This window comes from Varroa destructor, unplaced genomic scaffold, assembly GCF_002443255.2.
Source record: "Varroa destructor unplaced genomic scaffold, Vdes_3.0 BEIS01000001.1, whole genome shotgun sequence".
Taxonomy (NCBI): Eukaryota; Metazoa; Arthropoda; class Arachnida; order Mesostigmata; family Varroidae; genus Varroa; species Varroa destructor.
In genome coordinates, this window is record NW_019211454.1 from 38,143,570 (window position 1) to 38,162,216 (window position 18,647).

The window sequence follows — 18,647 nt, forward strand, 5'->3', positions numbered from 1 at the left end:
CTGAATGTGTGCTTCATAATTAATTGGTCTATAGTCTGGCATGACTACTACTAATTTTGACATAGCCTTAGTTCGTACAGATAAGAGAATCTGTGTCCCAGGTAAGCTCCTGTTAACTATAAGCAGTAATAAGCAATAAGTTATAATTAGTACTGAGTGCACGCAATTACGTGAGATTATAGTACCAACTATTAGTATTTTTCTACTTAATTATTAAAAGTCTAATTATGAAGTAGTCATTTATTATTTATTCTGCATCATTAATGGGAGACATGGGCATGTCTCCTGCCATGGGTTAGCTGGCTGTTCAAAAATAATACATTTTGTAGGGAAGAACGAAAAAGTATTTACATTAGAATCATTTTACGATATGATTGTGTCATACGTCGCGCCCATAAATGTCAGAATATACCATTCATGCATTCAAATTATATAATCTGTTTCTTGATTAATTTAAAACAGTTGAAATTTCACGAAAAAAATATTTCTTCTTAGCATAAATTACATCGAAATAATTACCCGTTTTACTAATTTTTAGTAATACCTTAATATCACGCTTTTCTTGCAGCAGCTCACATTTCTATCAGCCGTCCTATGATAATCTATGTTAAATTCGGAGTATTTTTCACAAATTGTAAGTTTCTAAATTGTATTGTTCAATATTAGCGAAATTTTGAAAAATATCTAACTTTTTTTCAGTTCTACAATACATCTAAAAAACATTCTCCAACTATTACGCTAGGTGTAACAGGTTTTTTTCACTACTAACATGAGAACGGTATCAGGCAAATGCCTTGGGTTGGATCAGAGCACTAGTCCTTCGAGCGAACGGATGAAACACGTTTCATTCGTTAACATAACGTATTCGTTATCGTATCATTTCGTAAGAAAAAATCAGCAATAGCGTTGCCATCGTTCAGTAGAGGTGTGTGAAGAGTCTAACCACGACAATAAATATACATGATCCAGTTTAATATTTTTTAAATACTGTTTGTCATAGGCATAAATTTATCTCTACCGGATCATGTAAATTCTAACATAGGGGCAAATATTTTAGACACATGTCCATGATTTCACCTAAAGTTACTTTCTTAGTGGGAAGCACAAAAAAATACCTTTATATTTCAGTGTAGGAAAGCAAGTTGATGCACTGATGTGGTAACTTTCCACAGTCACTGACGTAGGAGAAGTTATTCTGACGTGCTACGTAGGTAAAAGCCCGATCAAGCTTTCCGTAATATTGCTTAAACTTCACGTTGCATGCAACAGGCACACATGGTACCGCTACACCTGTAACCTAAATAAGTATATTATGTATTTGCAAAAAAAGATTTCATCTGTCGAGTCACACAGCGTAGATTACTGGCTGCCAGCATTTTTCAGCGCTATGCCCCGTGGCTAATCCTTACCCTGCTGAATCACTCCGGATCTGAACCGTATAGTATTCCTAAGGCGATCCTCCAGAAGGGGGCCTACGGCTTAACTCAGCACACCTCATTCCCCTGCAAAAACTCGCAAACGGCGAGCTTACGTTGCAGGTTGGGTGTTAACCCCAATAGAAATTACTATATATGCCATGCTTGTCTTCATTAATTGATTGATGGCTACCCGGACTTTGCATCTTGCTGGATTCACTTAGTCTTCAACAAATGATTACCATAGGAACACGCTCAAAAAGAAGTATACGCATTAGCTACCTGGATCACACCGCGCACGTTTCTGCATTTTCTGAGCTTTATTATATTACCAAATTGAACTCAACATAAAACGAATTATTTTCTTTCTGTTAAATATTTGGGAAACATTGCCTCATAACTTAAAGCTTAGAAGTCTTTTTGCAGACTAACTGTTAAGTTGAAAGATGCGGCGGTTTCGGAATTAATCTACTATCAACTTGTTTGTCATTGTTCATATGCTGGAAATTAGTTTTACCTATGTTTCGAGTTTCAAAATCTGCTACTGTCTTAGTTACGCATTGTCACGCATGGTCAGCATTTAACACGAAGCGTGTCCCTCTACGATTTTAGACCAACTATTTAGAACCAGTTATTCCTGCCATTATACCGTAACCCTTGTTAGCGTAGACTACGCATATTTATCTAAATAGGTGTCCTGAAGTGTTGAGATGCTTGTCTGTCACTGGAGCCTAACCATTGTCGTTCGGTCAGTAGGCAAAATATGTAAACTACCTCTATAGTCAAAAAGTGAAACTATTTAAATTGAATGAAAGCACATATATTTAGATTATGCATACAATGACGATACGTACATCAAAGTAGAGTCCAATTGGATGATTAAAGATTGACACCATCATTTACATCCTCTCATTCATCATCAGGGACCTGTCCCACAAGGATATGAGCGGTTCGCAAAGCTTTGGTTTACTTTCATAGTATTTCTATTAAAAATCAAGGTTAGATTCAATCGGACGTATGACATTCATCAGGGTAAGTTTTTGACAACCACAAACAGACACCTCAACAAACCACGATAGCTTTTTCCTTTCGAAGAAGCTTGGAGCATTTCTCAAGCACTAAAATCAATGTTCTAAACATAGCTTTTTTTCAAGTAAATCAGAAGGCGTACTTGAAATACCGTTACAGGTATTCTCTTGATTTCCCAGCCATGTTTTTAATCTGTACATGCCCTACACACGTTCCTGAACCTACGCTCTACCTCGGATTCGTAGTGCGTCGACCGCGTTCCACAGGTCTCTCCAAGTTAAGTTTGAGAACTTCTGAAAGGTATGCTTAGTTCGTTCAACGCGTGAGCTCGCGTAAAGAACTATAAATTGACAAAATACTTTTGCAACGATAACTGTAGTGATTAATTAACAAGCGCTGGTCCACGCAGAATTAATGTTTGGCTAAAAACATTACTGCTCTAAGGCCAATTATAATACTTAATTTTAAATTACTACATGCGAAAAGGAGTAAGGCTACACTTCAGCTTCACGGCACAACCTAAATAAATTGATGTAGGAAATTTAGGCTAGTTTTCTTGGTAAAAAAATTTGAACTATCTATTAATAGGTTAAGGATGATCTGTGTAAACAAGGCTTTCGAGTGCTGAATCATTACGTGTTATCAATGCCAAGGTTAAGTTCATTGTTCGTATTAGGTGCAATTATCTTTGCAATATTGTATCTCTCTCAAATAGAATAGCTATAAACAAGGAGATTTGAACAAGGAGACGAACCAAATTCAGTTGCTTAGTCGAGCACATAAATTGGGTCCCTTAGAATTTTTGGGCGAATGTACAAAGCCTGTAAAAAGCTGCTATTAATAGGTATGGACGATGTGTCACTCATCTTAACGAAACCCATAGCCATAAATCAGTATCGGGTTTGGTATCAGAAATTAGTACAATATGTTAATTCAACATGTTGTTTTAAACAGTTACTATTCGTTAACGTATTGCTAATAATATGGTAATATTTGTGCAACCTTCAGCCGTACGAAGAGCTTCAAATTCGGTCTGGGAGCCTTCCGATGCCTTAACATTTACCGGATTGTTTTTATCTGCCGTTAACTGTTGACCAGGCGCTCAACGTGTGTTTTTTTTTTGTCGTTGGGTGTTGATAGATGACGTCGCTGTTCAATTCGGATTACCGTAAGTGTTTCTCGTGTTAGTGACGAATTCGACCCTGAACGTCAGCTCAGGCATGTCTAGGAAAGTGACTTCGAGGGCGGGTGCGTAGCTAGTTGGCCAGTAAGATATTTACATCGAAGTCTGCATTCTATTGCGGTGGGCCAATAGTCTCGCAGTCAGTGTGCCAAGGACACGAGTCGATGCTGACCTTCGGCCGGACTGCCGAAAAACATCTAAAGTCTGTCTGGCCCGTCCAACTCCATTGCGAACTCGAGAGAGAGTATATAGGTGGTGATGTGCTATCTAAACAGGCAGAAACTGCGAAATTTTAACAGTACTTATCATGTGGTATTCGAGAAATAGATTGCACGCGCCGTTTTGCCGCCTGAATAATAGGTGAAGGGGTGCCTTTTTAATCATCTATGGTTTTCTCTCTACGGATGTGTAGCAGTATCATGAAAAAAGCTTGAAAGTTACCGAGAGTGTGAATATAAAGATGCCTCATCGATATGTTTATGCAAACTACTCATGTTTTACCATTGCTAGACTTGATCGCCATTGAGTCGATGCAGAAATACGGATGTAACAACATCACCGTATTCTTGTAATGTTTCATGTAGCATCAACAACAATCACATATAGTATTTGTTGAAAAGACAAACGGTGATGTCGTTGCGCTCAAAACGCTGTACTGAGCCTATGGGCGAAATAGATGGTTGTGTTAGTTCTGGTCATATCTGTACATGTACGGTAAATAGGAAAAGGAGCAGGAAAAGTTCAATTGAATACTAGTGAACGATGCCAAGTTCCAAAATGCTCGACACACGTTTTCGCCGATGCATGCCATAACCTTGAAGTTCTTCCAGTTCTACTCTACTGGGGCAATTTCTTCACAAATGCACATTCTAGTCTTTAGTCATTATTGCTATTACCATAGATATTACTTTTCAACATTCTCATATCGTCGTATTGTCGCGTATAGGCGTTGCAATGCGATTTACTATATCACTTCTGTGTCGACATGACGATATGTCGGTGGATTCGGTAATTTAACACGAAAATCAGTTCAAATCATCTGACTTCTCTTTCGTAGGGAGCATTGGAAGTAAGACCATCGATGTCGGCGAGCTCGTTTGACGCGCGTTTTCACACAGGCGTTTTCCATTTTACTTCTCAACGTATCAGACATGTGAAACGTAGTCCAGGAGTACAAAAGCGTTTACTCTAAGCTCAAGATAAGGCTGACGGTGTCGGCAACGATAAGATCGACGCGCTCCGTTGGAAGCGTTCCGGTTTGCTATTTTCTGTCTATGTAACAGTTCGTGTGTACTTATGCGTGTTTGAATCATTGTCCCACAATGTCGCTTCACCTCATACTTCTTGCGCTTTCGATACTGCCGGCGGTTTTACGGCGGGCGTTTACTGCTCACTGCACAATCAAGCAAGACCAAGCGAGCTTTAGTCATTTCATATTTTCAAGGTCTGCCGCTTCGACCTGGCGAGCGGGTCGATGCCGCTCCCGACCGGGACCTTTATCGAGTCTGTCATAAGGTGTACAGGGTGGTCCACAATAATGGAAGTATTGTTGCGCGTCATGTTTGCTCTCAGGATGAACGTTGTCGGGACTTCCTTGTCTATCGGCCATTCGCCGTAGGGTGGTTAAGAAGATGATGAAGTTGGCCGTTGTTGCCGACGGATGAGTTGGCCGGTATTCCCCCGCAGATACCCGGCTTCTCCTCTACTGAATGAAAAGAAATAAATAGCGGTAATAGAGATAACTATTTAGTACTAGCAATAGTAATCCTTTAGAAGTGATGACTGGTGCCGCTACCCTGCGTCGCCGTTGTTGCTTCTGTGATGCCGAGATTGCCGATGATAGTAGTGCTGCTGCGACCGCATTCCAAGCACTACTTGATTTTTTTCGTTTATTAGAGATCTTCATTGCTGTCTTCCTACACGGACAGGTAAGGACGACGATGGTGAAAAAGACGAAGAGGAGAGAGGAGGGGATAACAGGGAACGAAAGCAGCCGGGGGTTCATTTCAAATAGGAAATGCACAGCCCAGCCCAGCCCAATATCAATGTATACAAGTATGCCCTTGGAGGATACTGAGCAATCGGCAGTGCAGCGACTTCGACGCTACAGAAAGAAAGCAAGAAAGGGCAGAAGACAGAGACACAACTGAAAAGCTTAAGTCTCGTGCCGCAACGCAAAATTACATAGAGGCAGCAGCAATATGCGTCGAGAAAACGGGCCAACGAATCGCAAACAGAAAGAAAGCATCGTATACGAGTGTACATACAAGAGATAGAATGACGACGGTATTGAGTGTTCAGAGTTCCACTTCTGAGAACTATCGGCGGCAGAGTAGACAGGCAAACAGGGAGTAATACCGCTGCTAGAGTTGCTGCTAAGAGCCAGGTTACAGCAATCAACGCAGTAGTCGGCAGCCGCTCAGAATGCCGCAACATTCTGCTTGTTGGCACAATGGCTACCAAACGAAGAGTAGAACTCGTTTCGAATGCACTACAACGATCAACCTGGAGGGGTAAACGGGACGGTCAGTATTGACGACCGCCGGCAGCAGTGAGAGCCTGTAACCAACGACAGAACAGACGAGCTAAGTATTCTTTCGAGCTAAACACTGTAGGAAGTCTAAAATCGTCTCTGCGGGGGGGGGGGGGGGGGGGGGGGGTCTAGTTAAGAAACACCCGAACGCGGGGAACACTGCTGGTCCAATCAGGCCAGCCAAGTGGGACTGACAGTACTATTGAAGTTAGCCACCGCTCACAATTTGTCGTTAGTTCACACTTCGATCAAAGCACAGTTTAGGTGAACAGAAAAAGGCCAGTCCTATAGTGTTGTTGTTGTTGTTGTGGCTGACGATGATGTGGCGTATGATGTCAGTAACACCTACTGCCCGCAGTAGAGCTATGCGTCCCCACGGTACTAAAGGTCATCTTTTGCGGGCTACTCGGTTCGAGCTGCTCTGGGTTTGCACATCTTCGGCTTACCGCACATACAGCAGAAGTGCAGATAAAAAAAAATAGGGAATTAAATAAAAAGAGACGTATACCCGCACCTGAAGTGCGTGCCTGTCAAATAAAAGTATACATGTGTCTATAGGGGTCATGTAGAACGGAACGAAATGCTGAAGCTGCATCCGCACCACTAGTGCTACGCAGCAGTGCTGCAGAATCTCACAAATGTACCCATTGCCCTGACTCGGTGGCCTTTTGTCCGATAATAATTCGATCGTTCAATGGCTGCTGGAAAAAAATCATTGCGCACATAAGGTTATAGGACAAAAGAGAACGAAGTGTGTAATTATATAGACATTCATATAGAGAACATTCGACTATATGACTGCATATTGTCTACAACTGCACGATCTCTATATTAGCACGCATATCGTGTTTGAACGTTTCTTCGATCACAAAATAGGGGTTCGTGTCGCTTGTATGGAGGAGCATGTAATAGAGGATGGACGCTTAAACTGCTTAAGACTGAATACTGTTCGAACCGAATATATTGGGTTAGCCATAAAAGAATGGCCGTTTTTCATTTGAGAAAAAAAAACAGCGTTTCAGTCTGATTCTAGCAATAATTACGATGTACATGCTGTCAGTTTTTACGACCTCTTTCCATCTTCGCCCCAATTTTTTAATTCCGTTTGGCAAGAAAATTTTAGGTTTAATTTAGCCAGTTTTCCGTACGCTCTGTAGTGCCAAAAATACTGTTTCGGGTTTTATTAGTCTTGATTCGACAAAGCCCATAGGAACAAAGTCTGTACAATATGACGGCTGAAAAAAGACCTTCCGTCCTGCTAAAGATATTACCTTCCGTCAGTCATAAGAATTTTGCGTAGGGCCCTATCATTGTAGCTATGGCATGATACTAAATTGGGTATTTGGAGACAATAACAAGCCGTATTTCCTTATGCTCTTGTCTCACTTAATGAGAAGTCTCAGCACCTAGCTTCCCACGAGATCTGATAGATTCAAGGTACGGGAGTATTCGCAAGCGGGACGGATCTTCTCAGCCGGTTAACGAGCTGTTTGAGATCGATCAGAACCTTGGATGACCGGGTAAGAGTACATTGGGATCCAAATTGCCGTCGTTGAACTTAGCAAATACCCTTCGAGCAGACTTCTCAGTTATAGCGTCCTCGCCAAATAAGGCCCAAATGTTATGAGCAATATTGATGGTTTTTTGACTGCTGCAAATGCCCAGATAGAATAATTGTCGAACCTCTAATGCGGTGACATGAGACATGGCCTGTTCAAATGGGGTTATGCATAGAATTCAATTGACAGCAGAGGAAAGAAGAATTGAAAAAAGGCCGACCTTACTTATAAAACAAACTAATACCTCCGCATTATTTTACTATACGGCTCATTATTTTTATAATCTATATTATTGTACAAGAAGTCCGCATATTCCACATTGACATTATACGAGGTCTGATCAGTGATCTTGCCGTCCGTCAAATAGGGATCAACGGAAAATTAAGGACAACTTCAACCTTTAGCGTGTGCTCTTTAACAGGAGAGGCTTCATACCGTAAGCTCATTTGGCTATAAATTTTAGTGTGCGGGTGCTTTACGAAATGCAGCGAGTTACAAACCTGATTTAGATAATACATATTTTCATATATCTAAATGCTCGGGTTCTTGTCGTATGAATTTTACAAACTTACACGATTTTATTGAAAACATCTTCATACCTGATGATATGAATATCACCTAACAGCAAATCCATAGCCACTAATCAATATAAGCTCTTATAAAGTGGTTTTCTGATAGGTTTCTATACGAAATTGAAAATTTGACAGTCTTTTCTGAGATATTTGAGTGTTGAATAGGTATGTTTCCGCATGCTTATTATCTCCCTGTCGCATTGAACACTAATACATGAAGAATATCTTCCTTTTCTTACTCTCATAAGTAGATTTGATTTGAGTATCCCATCATATCAATAACCAGGGTGCAGTTAATAACATTATCAGACTGGGACTCACGTACGGGTAACATCCAATGAACTTTATATCCTCGTCACTAGATTCCAAGCGGGCCCCAGTGATGGAAGCTTCTTTATCAGCTCATTTTGTCCTAGTGGGTGTTCTTTTTAAGTGTTCAGCAATCAGGCATGTCTGTTGTATAGCAGAGCACTTCGAACCTCCCATGGGCCATTAGAGATACGCACGCATGCGGGCACGCAATAAAGCGCGAAGTACTTCACATCAACTTCTGAGAACTCCGAACAGCTCTCGCCAACGACTTGTATCTATTCACTCCATTTGAGACTGAGAGAGAGACGGATCGACAAAGATCGAGAGAGGTGGGGTACAAAACAGCATCGATGCTGCACTCAACATTGAAGCATACGAATGCGGGGAGAAGGAGCACAGTTCTCCATGAGAAGACCTCACTTTGAGTTCATCGTAGACTCTTCCAGCCAGGCAACAGATTTCTTATTTACCGCGTTACGCGCAAAGAATCCTCGGGGATAGCAAACATAAACTAGCGGCGCTTGCCGCTATAACTGAAGGTTTGCGAGCACCCGCGCTTATTCCTAGCTCAATGAGTTTGCAAACATGCCGCTTCGATTCAAATAGATTGAATGAAACCTAGCGGCGCACTTCAGGGGAACGTCGTCGACACACAAGATCAAGAATAGATGGCCGAAGCACAGGGAGGTCTTCTGCGAAATAGTTCTTAACAGGGTATAATCACGATGATATGAGATTTCGCCTGGTTGATACCGATGCGACGTCTTCTATTATTAGATCAAACAGCCCGAACGGCTACATAGCGACGACATATAAAATTCTGAAGCTAAATAGATGCTCAAGCTGATAAGCACACAGTAATTATACAAGTATATTATTTTATGCTATGAAATAGTAACAAAAACTATTTCCGAATAATAAAAAAAAGTTGCCTGAAAAGACAGTCTTTGTACAACCTCTCGACTTTTTTGATGTCCTTCTGCGGCCGTCTTCAGTCAATTACCATCGTATTATTCAAATACGCTAAATTATTGACAGACTCAAGGATCGATTCGAAGATGCGGTCCTTTCTATTGCACTTTTATTCATCTCTATGCGAATATCCTCGCGCTAACGTGGACCGTTTTGCAAACGTACTTCCGGGAGTCTATATGTGACATACATCTGCCACGAGGGACCGATTAATGCTGTAGCGTCTTCAGGTCACACATTTTCAGTGTAAGAGAATATTCTAACTTCGGGATCTTCCGGGAATTATCAGTCATTTTCTAGATTGCTCAGATATCCAAGGCCGCTTGCGTCTGCCGCCAATGCGTTCAGTGTTTCGTAAAATACGTTAGAGTTGCTGGGGGGTAGAAAGAAGCGGACAAAGTCCAGCATTGTAATAACACATCATCAAATCAGAATGAACTTTGAAGTGATACTTATTGATCCACAGCGCCGAAGTTAAGCCGGAACGACGATTTTTCAATTGTTGCCCGCTGTGTTGTAGCTTCAGCTACTTAATTTGAACGTCTTCGATCTCTACAAAACCCACGCAGTCGGTCGCCCCGATGGCCCTCGCTCATACGAGTAGTTTTTAGATTAACGGGGTCGATAGGGGAACCTAAACAGAATAGAGTTTAGTAGAAAAATGAAAAATTAAACGCAATACAGTTCAGTCGCCGAAGAGGGTACCATCAAAATCTTATTTTAATTCCTTATCTATCTTCCTTGTTTCTTGCCTCCGGAGACTGATGGCACTAGTATCTTTACAGTTCGGGTGTCGCCCCCGCACTCCGATCATCGGTGATGATCATCAGTAGCGGCCTACTTACTTCGAGATTAATCTACGCCTTTTTTGAAATGTCCAGATGAGTGGTCTCATATTAAGAAGACATATCTTCATCGTCTTATAGACTATCTTCATCATGTAGTAGCAGTGGTTATTGTAGTACGACAAGCGAGTCACAACTCTCGCAGTCTTGCGCCTTAAGCAGACCAATTCAGTCTTTCTAGCTATCCAGTAAGTTCATAAAGCATCTAGTACAATTGTTGCTTGGAGTTGGTGACTTGTTGTACTATAATCCCCATGATGATGTCGATGATGAGCCTGCTAACGATGATCGGCTACATGAGCGTTTAAACTTAATTACTATAGTACCATAGCGATCTGTTCCTTGATAAAAATCAGAATAACTAACGAATGGCGATGCTTTCCTCAAGAAGCAAGTTAAACTCGGTTTCAAACTGGGTATTTATTCTTTAGCGCGGTCTACACCCGATCGCAGAGATCCGCTTAGTGGGCTACCAGAGTACCAGTCATTCCCGTTAGGTGGCAAACACCGGTGCTCTGATCAACGGTACGAATTGATCTAAGGAAGCTTGCAGGCCAAAAAGGTGCGGGACCGCTAGAAAGTGCTTTGGGCACTACGGAGAATGGTACAGATATTACCGATGGTGTTTAGGCTTTGCTGATACGGCGATGGCACTTCGGTGGCGATAGTATCTCTGATCATATCGCAACGCTAAATCGATCTATAGAAAACGATTTGACTGTCGGACGGGAGATACTCTGCAGCGTACTCATTACGACAAATTTCGAATGGAGGAATTGAAAAATGTATGAGTAACAGTACGCGAGGAAGTGATCAAGGATCTGTCGAAAAAGTACATTTTATAGTGCCCTCATATTAAGAAAGAAGCCATCTGATCCATAAGGAAACTTTAAGAGTTGGCGAGAGAAAATTGTTTCCTATAGGAAAAACTCATTTCGGCAACGTGGTGCTAACCATCGGTGTCCGCAACGGCAGCAGGATAGCTGAGTCTAGAGGTGGACTGCTAGCTAAAAAAATAAAAATAAGCCATCATTGGAAAATTACAGGACCCAATAAATTATCTGTGTTCAATCCATCAAGAACGTACTTCACTCTTGGCATTTTAGTTTGTCTGTGACTACTGCTTAGCTGATATCTGTCCTTACCGTTTATTCAGGCACTCTCAACATATATATATATATATAATAATTTTTTAGATACAACTTTAACGTACATCTAATAAGGTTAGCTGACATGAGAATATGTAGGCTTGTAGAGCAGCTCTCATATGTTCTCGGACCTCCGGGTTACTATTGGATAAACTTTGATTACATCCCTTTGGAGAAAACTTAATGAACTAACTAAAAGAGGGCAATTAGAAAGTTAGATTTAGCGCTGCCAAAATGATGAGAGTAAAGATTAGGTGTGGTGTCGAAAATGTCCTTCGCGCGCTCCTTTTTTATGAGTTATTCTGATACGCTCTCGTTTTCAGCACCGACAATGGATAGGCTAAATACCCAATCGTTGATCAATGCATTAACAAACTACTAAGACAAGGTACAACTTTGAGCAAGTCCCTGCGCAGTTATAACGCAAGAGAAAGTCTCTAAGTAATCATCATTCCCACGCCTGTTATAGGACGTACTGAACAGTTACGCAATCGCAGGATCTGGCCAGCCAAAACTTAAAATATATTACCTATAGTAAGAAATTGAAGAAAATAAAAAAAACACTTAATGTCAAACAGAATAAATAAGCAAGTTCGGCATTTTGTAACTTGCGTTTAGGTAAAACTAAGTTACAGCTCGATCACTTAACTAATCTACAGACTAATGGAGGCTCATGTGGCTTATTTAACGAAATGTCTGTATCTAGCAGACCATAAGGAAAAAAGGTGGAAGTGAAAGAAAATCCTCTAGTCCTATTGGTGAAATAAGTATCGGTCTTCTCCGATTTGCGAGTAAGTTAACAGCTGTTGTTTTTTAAATTCACAAGTATAATAAACCCATGCCCTCGGCTTCTGTTTGAACGTAAACGACAAATAAAGTTTGTCGATGTGGATCGGGCCCAACAGCAGGCAATAATAAGATATAGTTTTAGCGTTCAGATGTCTGCGTCTACATATTGTGTATTGATTGTCCAAATTTCCAGACCATTATTGTACCAGGCAGCTTAGAGCAATTTCTGCTTCAGACAATTTTTCTTTTTCCTCTATTTTCTTCATTCCAGTGCTACAAGCTATCCCTATGACCTGCGTTGTTTTTTTACAGCTTCTGTCCCGATGTCAGTGTTCGAGTTCGATGGCAGTCTATCGTAATGGGCTGAGCACTAACGAAGGCCCAGGGTTCAGGTTCAGGAAGTTGTGTTGGCGGCGACTTTTGAGTTCGCTCGAACTCGCGACGAGTGGATGGCCGAGCTCGAATGACCCGCCGAATGGCGAATAGGTGGCTCATGATGAATCATAGGCGCCATCGAACCATAAGGTCGACTGCTCACTTGATGAAGATAACACTTAGAGCGTTTCGTTCAAACCGTGATTCAACTTCGGTCCGATCGTTAGCAGTTGAAGTTACTCTCTTCTTTTTCCTTCATCTTCTGCTGCTGCTGCTGCTGCTGTTCGGCTTTGCCTCTGTGTCTCAAGTCTGTAGCAGCAGCAGCAGCAGCATCTGTGTCATCTCCACGAGTATTGTGATACGAATAAATGGTAACCGTAGCTGAATCAGCAACAGCCGTGATGATGGTGGTACATATCACCTTAACGCCGGCATCGCTAGCACACATAAATACATGCTAGTTCGTAGTCATGTTAGTTGTCGTTCAATCACTATTACGATTGTGCAGACACAACTATAGTCGATAGGTACAAGCAACTGCCGAGCAGCTGATTAGAGGTACGTACAGAAATATAGGCAGGTATTGCACATGCAGTAGTTGAGAATGGCGGACAGACATGGCGTCCTCGTCTGCAACAGCGGCAAGCAGTTATTCGATATGCAGTTGGATGGTCTGTGGACTGGCTGGCGATCGCCCTTGAGGACGCAGCCTGCAAAGTGAAGAAACAAAAAAAAAACAACAGCAGCAACGCCAACAGAAATAATAGCGGTAGCAGTAGTCGAGATTTGTACAAGAGAAAAATGCATTTCCTTCCTTTTTCAAGGCAGAGCGAGATCACCGTGAGGTCGCGCGAAACATGAGGGGTGAGTAAGGGGGCGGGGGGGCACTCGTCGAAGTTCCCTGGACTGGAGCTATTAGAACCACTATTAGTAGTAGTTTTCGTATCGAGGAACTAGTGAACAATACAGCATCTAGCCAAGGAGGGCGCCAGGTTAATATAGGTAAAGCGAAACTAAATAGAGCACGCAGCTTGGCTACCAAAAACAGATAGACGACCGTGGACTAGAGCTGCGGTACTGATCGTCCTAATGACGCTTTACTCAAGCTTATAACGAAATGGCATGCAAAAGAGATGCTGGTGCATTGGGCGGCAGTAAGCGCACCAGGTAAGCAACGGAGCACCGGCGAAAGACATTCTGCATGTTACGTGCATGCAAACATACATCGATACCGCCAGTTCAATGAAGCTCAGACTCGGTGATAAGGGCCATTTTTCTCTACAAAATGTTCAAATCTTTCGCTTCTCAGGTGATAGCTTCGGTTAGAGGCTCTCTGCTGCTGCTGCTGCTGCTGCTGCCACCATTGAGTAACATCGACGAGAACCGTCGCCGATGTTTTTGTAGGTTCCCGTCCGGTGTGCGCAACGTTCAGTCCTTATTTAGTTTCATCTCTGCTTCATTCAAACATACACCGAAGCAAGAACGGAGGCCGAGCCACTTACTGGTACTCCTCCGCGCTCCTGATAACGTCCTCTACATCCTGCTTGCTGCGCGGCTGGCTACAGACTGTCCGACACCAGGCTGGGATAACCTAGGCTAGAGCGCTCGAGCGCTTATAGAAGAACGATCAGTGCAGGCACTCGCAGCAGCAACAAGCGAGTGCACCGGGCGCGTGTACAATAGGGCGGAGTGGGCGGTGTTCTCTTCAAGGTTTTTCTTCAGGGATTGTCTAGCAAACGCGCGGCACAACGATAAAGCGTAGAGTAGGTCGTTGGATATGAAGGCCAATATCATCGTCGTCGCCTCTTCAGTCCAACCAACTGCAGCAGTAGCAACTCCTTGGCCCGTGGTTCTGACAAGTCATCCGGTAAAAAAAGGAAACCTTAGGTTCGTACATTGTCTACCACGCCTCGAGTAGAGATCAGTTTCGTCATGATGGACTCGAATTCGGTTACCTAGAGCATCCCGAATACGGGACAAAGGAATAAAGAACCCAAGGGGGGGACAGCAACGGACATTGGGAAACTCATCTTGTTAATCAAGAGCATGCGCGTTCACACATCATCGCCACGAGCACCAAATGTAGAGCACGTTTGATATTCCTGCCTTCAAAGAAAATGAAAACGACGCGATGCTTACGATGATACCCGTGCGTTATCCTCCCATCCGCCCGAAATCCTTGAAGGTAATACCATGCAAAGAGATATGCCTGTACGCTGTTTCTTTTCAAGAGTAGTGTTTGCACTTACATTGTGATATTAATTATTCCCTGATGTATAGTGCAGCTCCTATCTGTTACATATGATTTAATCAACACCTGTTGTTAACAAGCCAATTAATGACTGTTTTTGTTCAAATGCTCTCCTGTTTATTTTGAAGTTTTCAATGCTCAGAATGCTAGATACTCCGTTGAACATGCAGCAAAGAATAGAACATGTCTTGTGATGCTAGCCTTCGAGTTGCGCCATGTTGCATAAAGAAGATAGATACAGCTGATACTGAGTCAGTTGTTTTTTTGCTTAATGGTAGTTAGTAAAAGCCTACTGGGAAGCTCAGTGAAAACAATGATTGATTCGCAAATCTTAGCCTAGAAAGCATTAGTAAACGAAGATTTGAAGCTAATCGGTTCATCATCCTGCATCCTAATTCAGATGAGAAAACCACAGTTTCACACTTAGGAGAACTCCTTTTCATATTAATCACCTATTACTGCTTGAAGAAGTGTCCTTTTAGTGTGGTAGCAATTTCTGCTACCCTTTTCATTCGACATGGCATCGATTGTTCCCTTTTCGTTGTTTATTATCTTATCGAGTAAAAAAAAAAAATGAAAGCCAATGAAAAAGCCAGTAAAGCAGACTTCCATATCAGTAGATAATATTTTGAGACCATGTATGTTGTATAGAGCAATGCTAACAATAAAGGCATTTATGATTGATAACGGCTGGCAACGCGTCACCTCGACGATTCTGAACGACTAAGCTCATTTAATAGCAATTGGTACAGCGAGTCTGCACATCTGTAGTGGGAAACAATGAAGATAAGAGCGTCATTGAATAAGGGCGTAGTTCGGAAAATTACAGACTAAATACTCGCAATCGTATTACTTGTCGCTGCCGCACGGCTATACGCTACCGCATAGCTATACTGTGAAGAGATAAAGCGACAGCCGACATATAAACTTGCTGGAAATTATACTTATCAAAGCACTTAGCTACTGTGTAATTTTGGTAAATTAATTATTAGTATTATTACTACTACAATTATCTACTTCGAAAGGCAAACGCAGAGAGAACTCTGAAATGATAAGTAGAGCTAATAAGTTACACGCTGCCACAACGGAATGGACGAACAGTCAGACCCTGCGCCCCGCTGTCTCAGCACTGGCAAACGTCGTCGAGAAAAAAAACAACAAACGAACTGATGTGATATACACAAGTAAATAAATATATAAGTAAAATGAGATATAAACGGTCATACGGGCTAACACCGCATGTGCGTGCGTGTGTCTGCTCTAATAGAAACAAAAAAAAAAAACCATTGCATTGTGGCTAAATCGATCGGTGTGTTATACAGTGGGTGTGTGTGCGCTGGCCTGTTCCCGTCCCCACTAGAAAAAGTTCAAAAACAAGCAGTAGCTACACAGCTGTAGTAGTAGTAACAGCAGGCGAGAACGACTGCTTCACTCGACAACTGCAAAAACAAAAGAAGAAAAAAACACTTGGATAAGTTTCTCTTGCCCGATTCGACGACGCCTTGCAACGACGTAGATGCTTGCATCGTTCTATATCCTAGCAATTGACTGTGCAGATGGATTCTCACCGAACGTGGGCGGGCGGGAAATTCAAAACTATCAGCGCTTCTTCGCGCTTTTGCCAACACAGCCGCTTCAGCGGAGGATTCCACGAACGTGTCGTGATCATCGACGCCGCCTTTGATTCTGTTACTCTGGTCATCATCGTATTGGGCCGCATCATTTTTAACGGTAAATAGTTCCATATCCTATGTTTCTGGTCGATACGTTGGTGATAATTTGTCACTGATTTGCTCCAATTGGTCAGCTGCTGACGCGGCGTCTTGAAATCATCGGTTCACTCTGCCGTGTCGATTCACGCCAAATATGATGTATAGCAAATGATTATTTCAAATACTTCATTACGTCAGATGGAGTAATGACCAAATGAATCATTTTGGCAAAGCCAGAATGTCCCCGAGTACCTTAGCTGTTGCCACAAAGGCTGCTTTGATGGGGTTCAGTAACTCGTTTTGCCTCAGCAGCGCAACATGTAACGGGCGGATTTGTAATTGCATCACTATACTGTATAATAGTAATAAGGGAATACGCACCTGGCAAACGGCATCGGACGAGTATAGGCTGTTTTTTTTTTTAGGATAGAACGCTGATTCTGTGCTGAATTGTAAGAATAAATTCGCACATAGCCACACCTAACCTCCGCCTTCAACAAAAACCTGTGGGCTGTAAGCATTATCATATATATATATATATATATATATGAGGCGAAATACTGACCGTTTGCTCTTGGCTAGTCTTGATTTGAACAAGAGGGAATCCTAAGGTTTATTTTATTTCACGCGTAGGACACAATGTGTTGACTGAACAGCAGTTACTGATTTTGGCAGTGACCCGTGAAATGTTGTGCGTAGTAAACAGTGAGCTGCCTCTGGCAAATGTTAGTTGAAAGGACCTTACAATCGGCTTAGAATTTATAAACATTACTAAATTAACACTTTCATGTACGTTTATTTTAGGTGAGGGGCGGTATTGTTACATCTAACTGTTATCATCAAAGAAACTTCTTCCTTAAAACGCAGATCCTGAACAATCACAATCAGCCGTTCGAACGCTTTGAGCCTGAATCAACATAAACACACAACGATCACAATGCCGTTTATGCGACCACAAGATGTCTTCTTTATGTTTTTTGGACCCTTGCAGATAAGTAAGGAAAATAGGCTTTGGTAGGCCTACAATACAATATATTGGCATTATTCTTGATCTGTTCTTAATGTTAGTATCAGATCAACATTCATTTTGTTAAATGTGTTCGTATTTCGGGCGCTTGAGCGTGTGTCTTTTAACCGTTCGTCTTTATATTCTTTGTTGCTTTGCCTAACCTACATTAAAGAAGAAACAAGGATTGCTTGTTTAAGGTTAAATAGCTGACGAATCACCGGATTTTTTTTAACTTGGCCATTTTTGGTCCTCTCACAAGCAGTGATCATACAAAGAGCAAACGAGCGCAGGCCAGCGCACTGAGTCCTACTTTAAGAGTAGATGACGGCTAACATGATAAGGATGACAACAACGATGAATTTTTATTTTTTGCTTCCTCTATCGGCAAACTCTTTACACGAAATTAGACGCCAAACTGCTAGAACACATGTTTCTTTTCATATTAGATGTGGAAGCGCTACGGTTACGCGGAAAACACGCACGGTGACAGTTTGATAATGAGCAGAGTCAGCGTAATAATAAAGCTAAACAAGGAAGACTAGCATATGGTCCAATCTTTTTCAGAAATATAAACTTAACGGAGACCTTACGCAATGTTCAAACTACGTTTTTGTTTGACTTCGCACACGTTTTTTTTTATCTGGAAGCTCAGCTTTGTGGTATAGTACGTCATCCATTTTTATCCACAGCTAGGAGCATCATTCATAAACAATGGGTCCTGTAATTTCGCAAGACCTAAAGGGTATTAACCGACGGGACCGTTTTATATAATACGGAAGACTGGGGCTGAAGTGGGCACTTCTTCTAATTTTCGAAAATTGCTGGGGTAACTATATGAGAGAACAACTATGCTTAAATTGTAGTGGAGCCTTAAGGCTATCTACGCTAGGACTACGGACATTTCGCTATTTAATGTTTGTTCTTACAATAGAAATACGTCAAA

The 18,647-nt window shown here is 41.9% G+C and overlaps 1 long non-coding RNA gene across 1 annotated transcript; it reads left to right on the top strand.

Annotated features, from left to right (window-relative positions):
• The first annotated feature begins 16,349 nt into the window (after positions 1-16,349).
• Positions 16,350-18,245, top strand: LOC147758613 (uncharacterized). Its single transcript, XR_015318833.1, has 2 exons — positions 16,350-16,714; positions 17,500-18,245. It is a non-coding gene; the product is annotated as an uncharacterized LOC147758613 (long non-coding RNA).
• Positions 18,246-18,647: the final 402 nt, after the last annotated feature.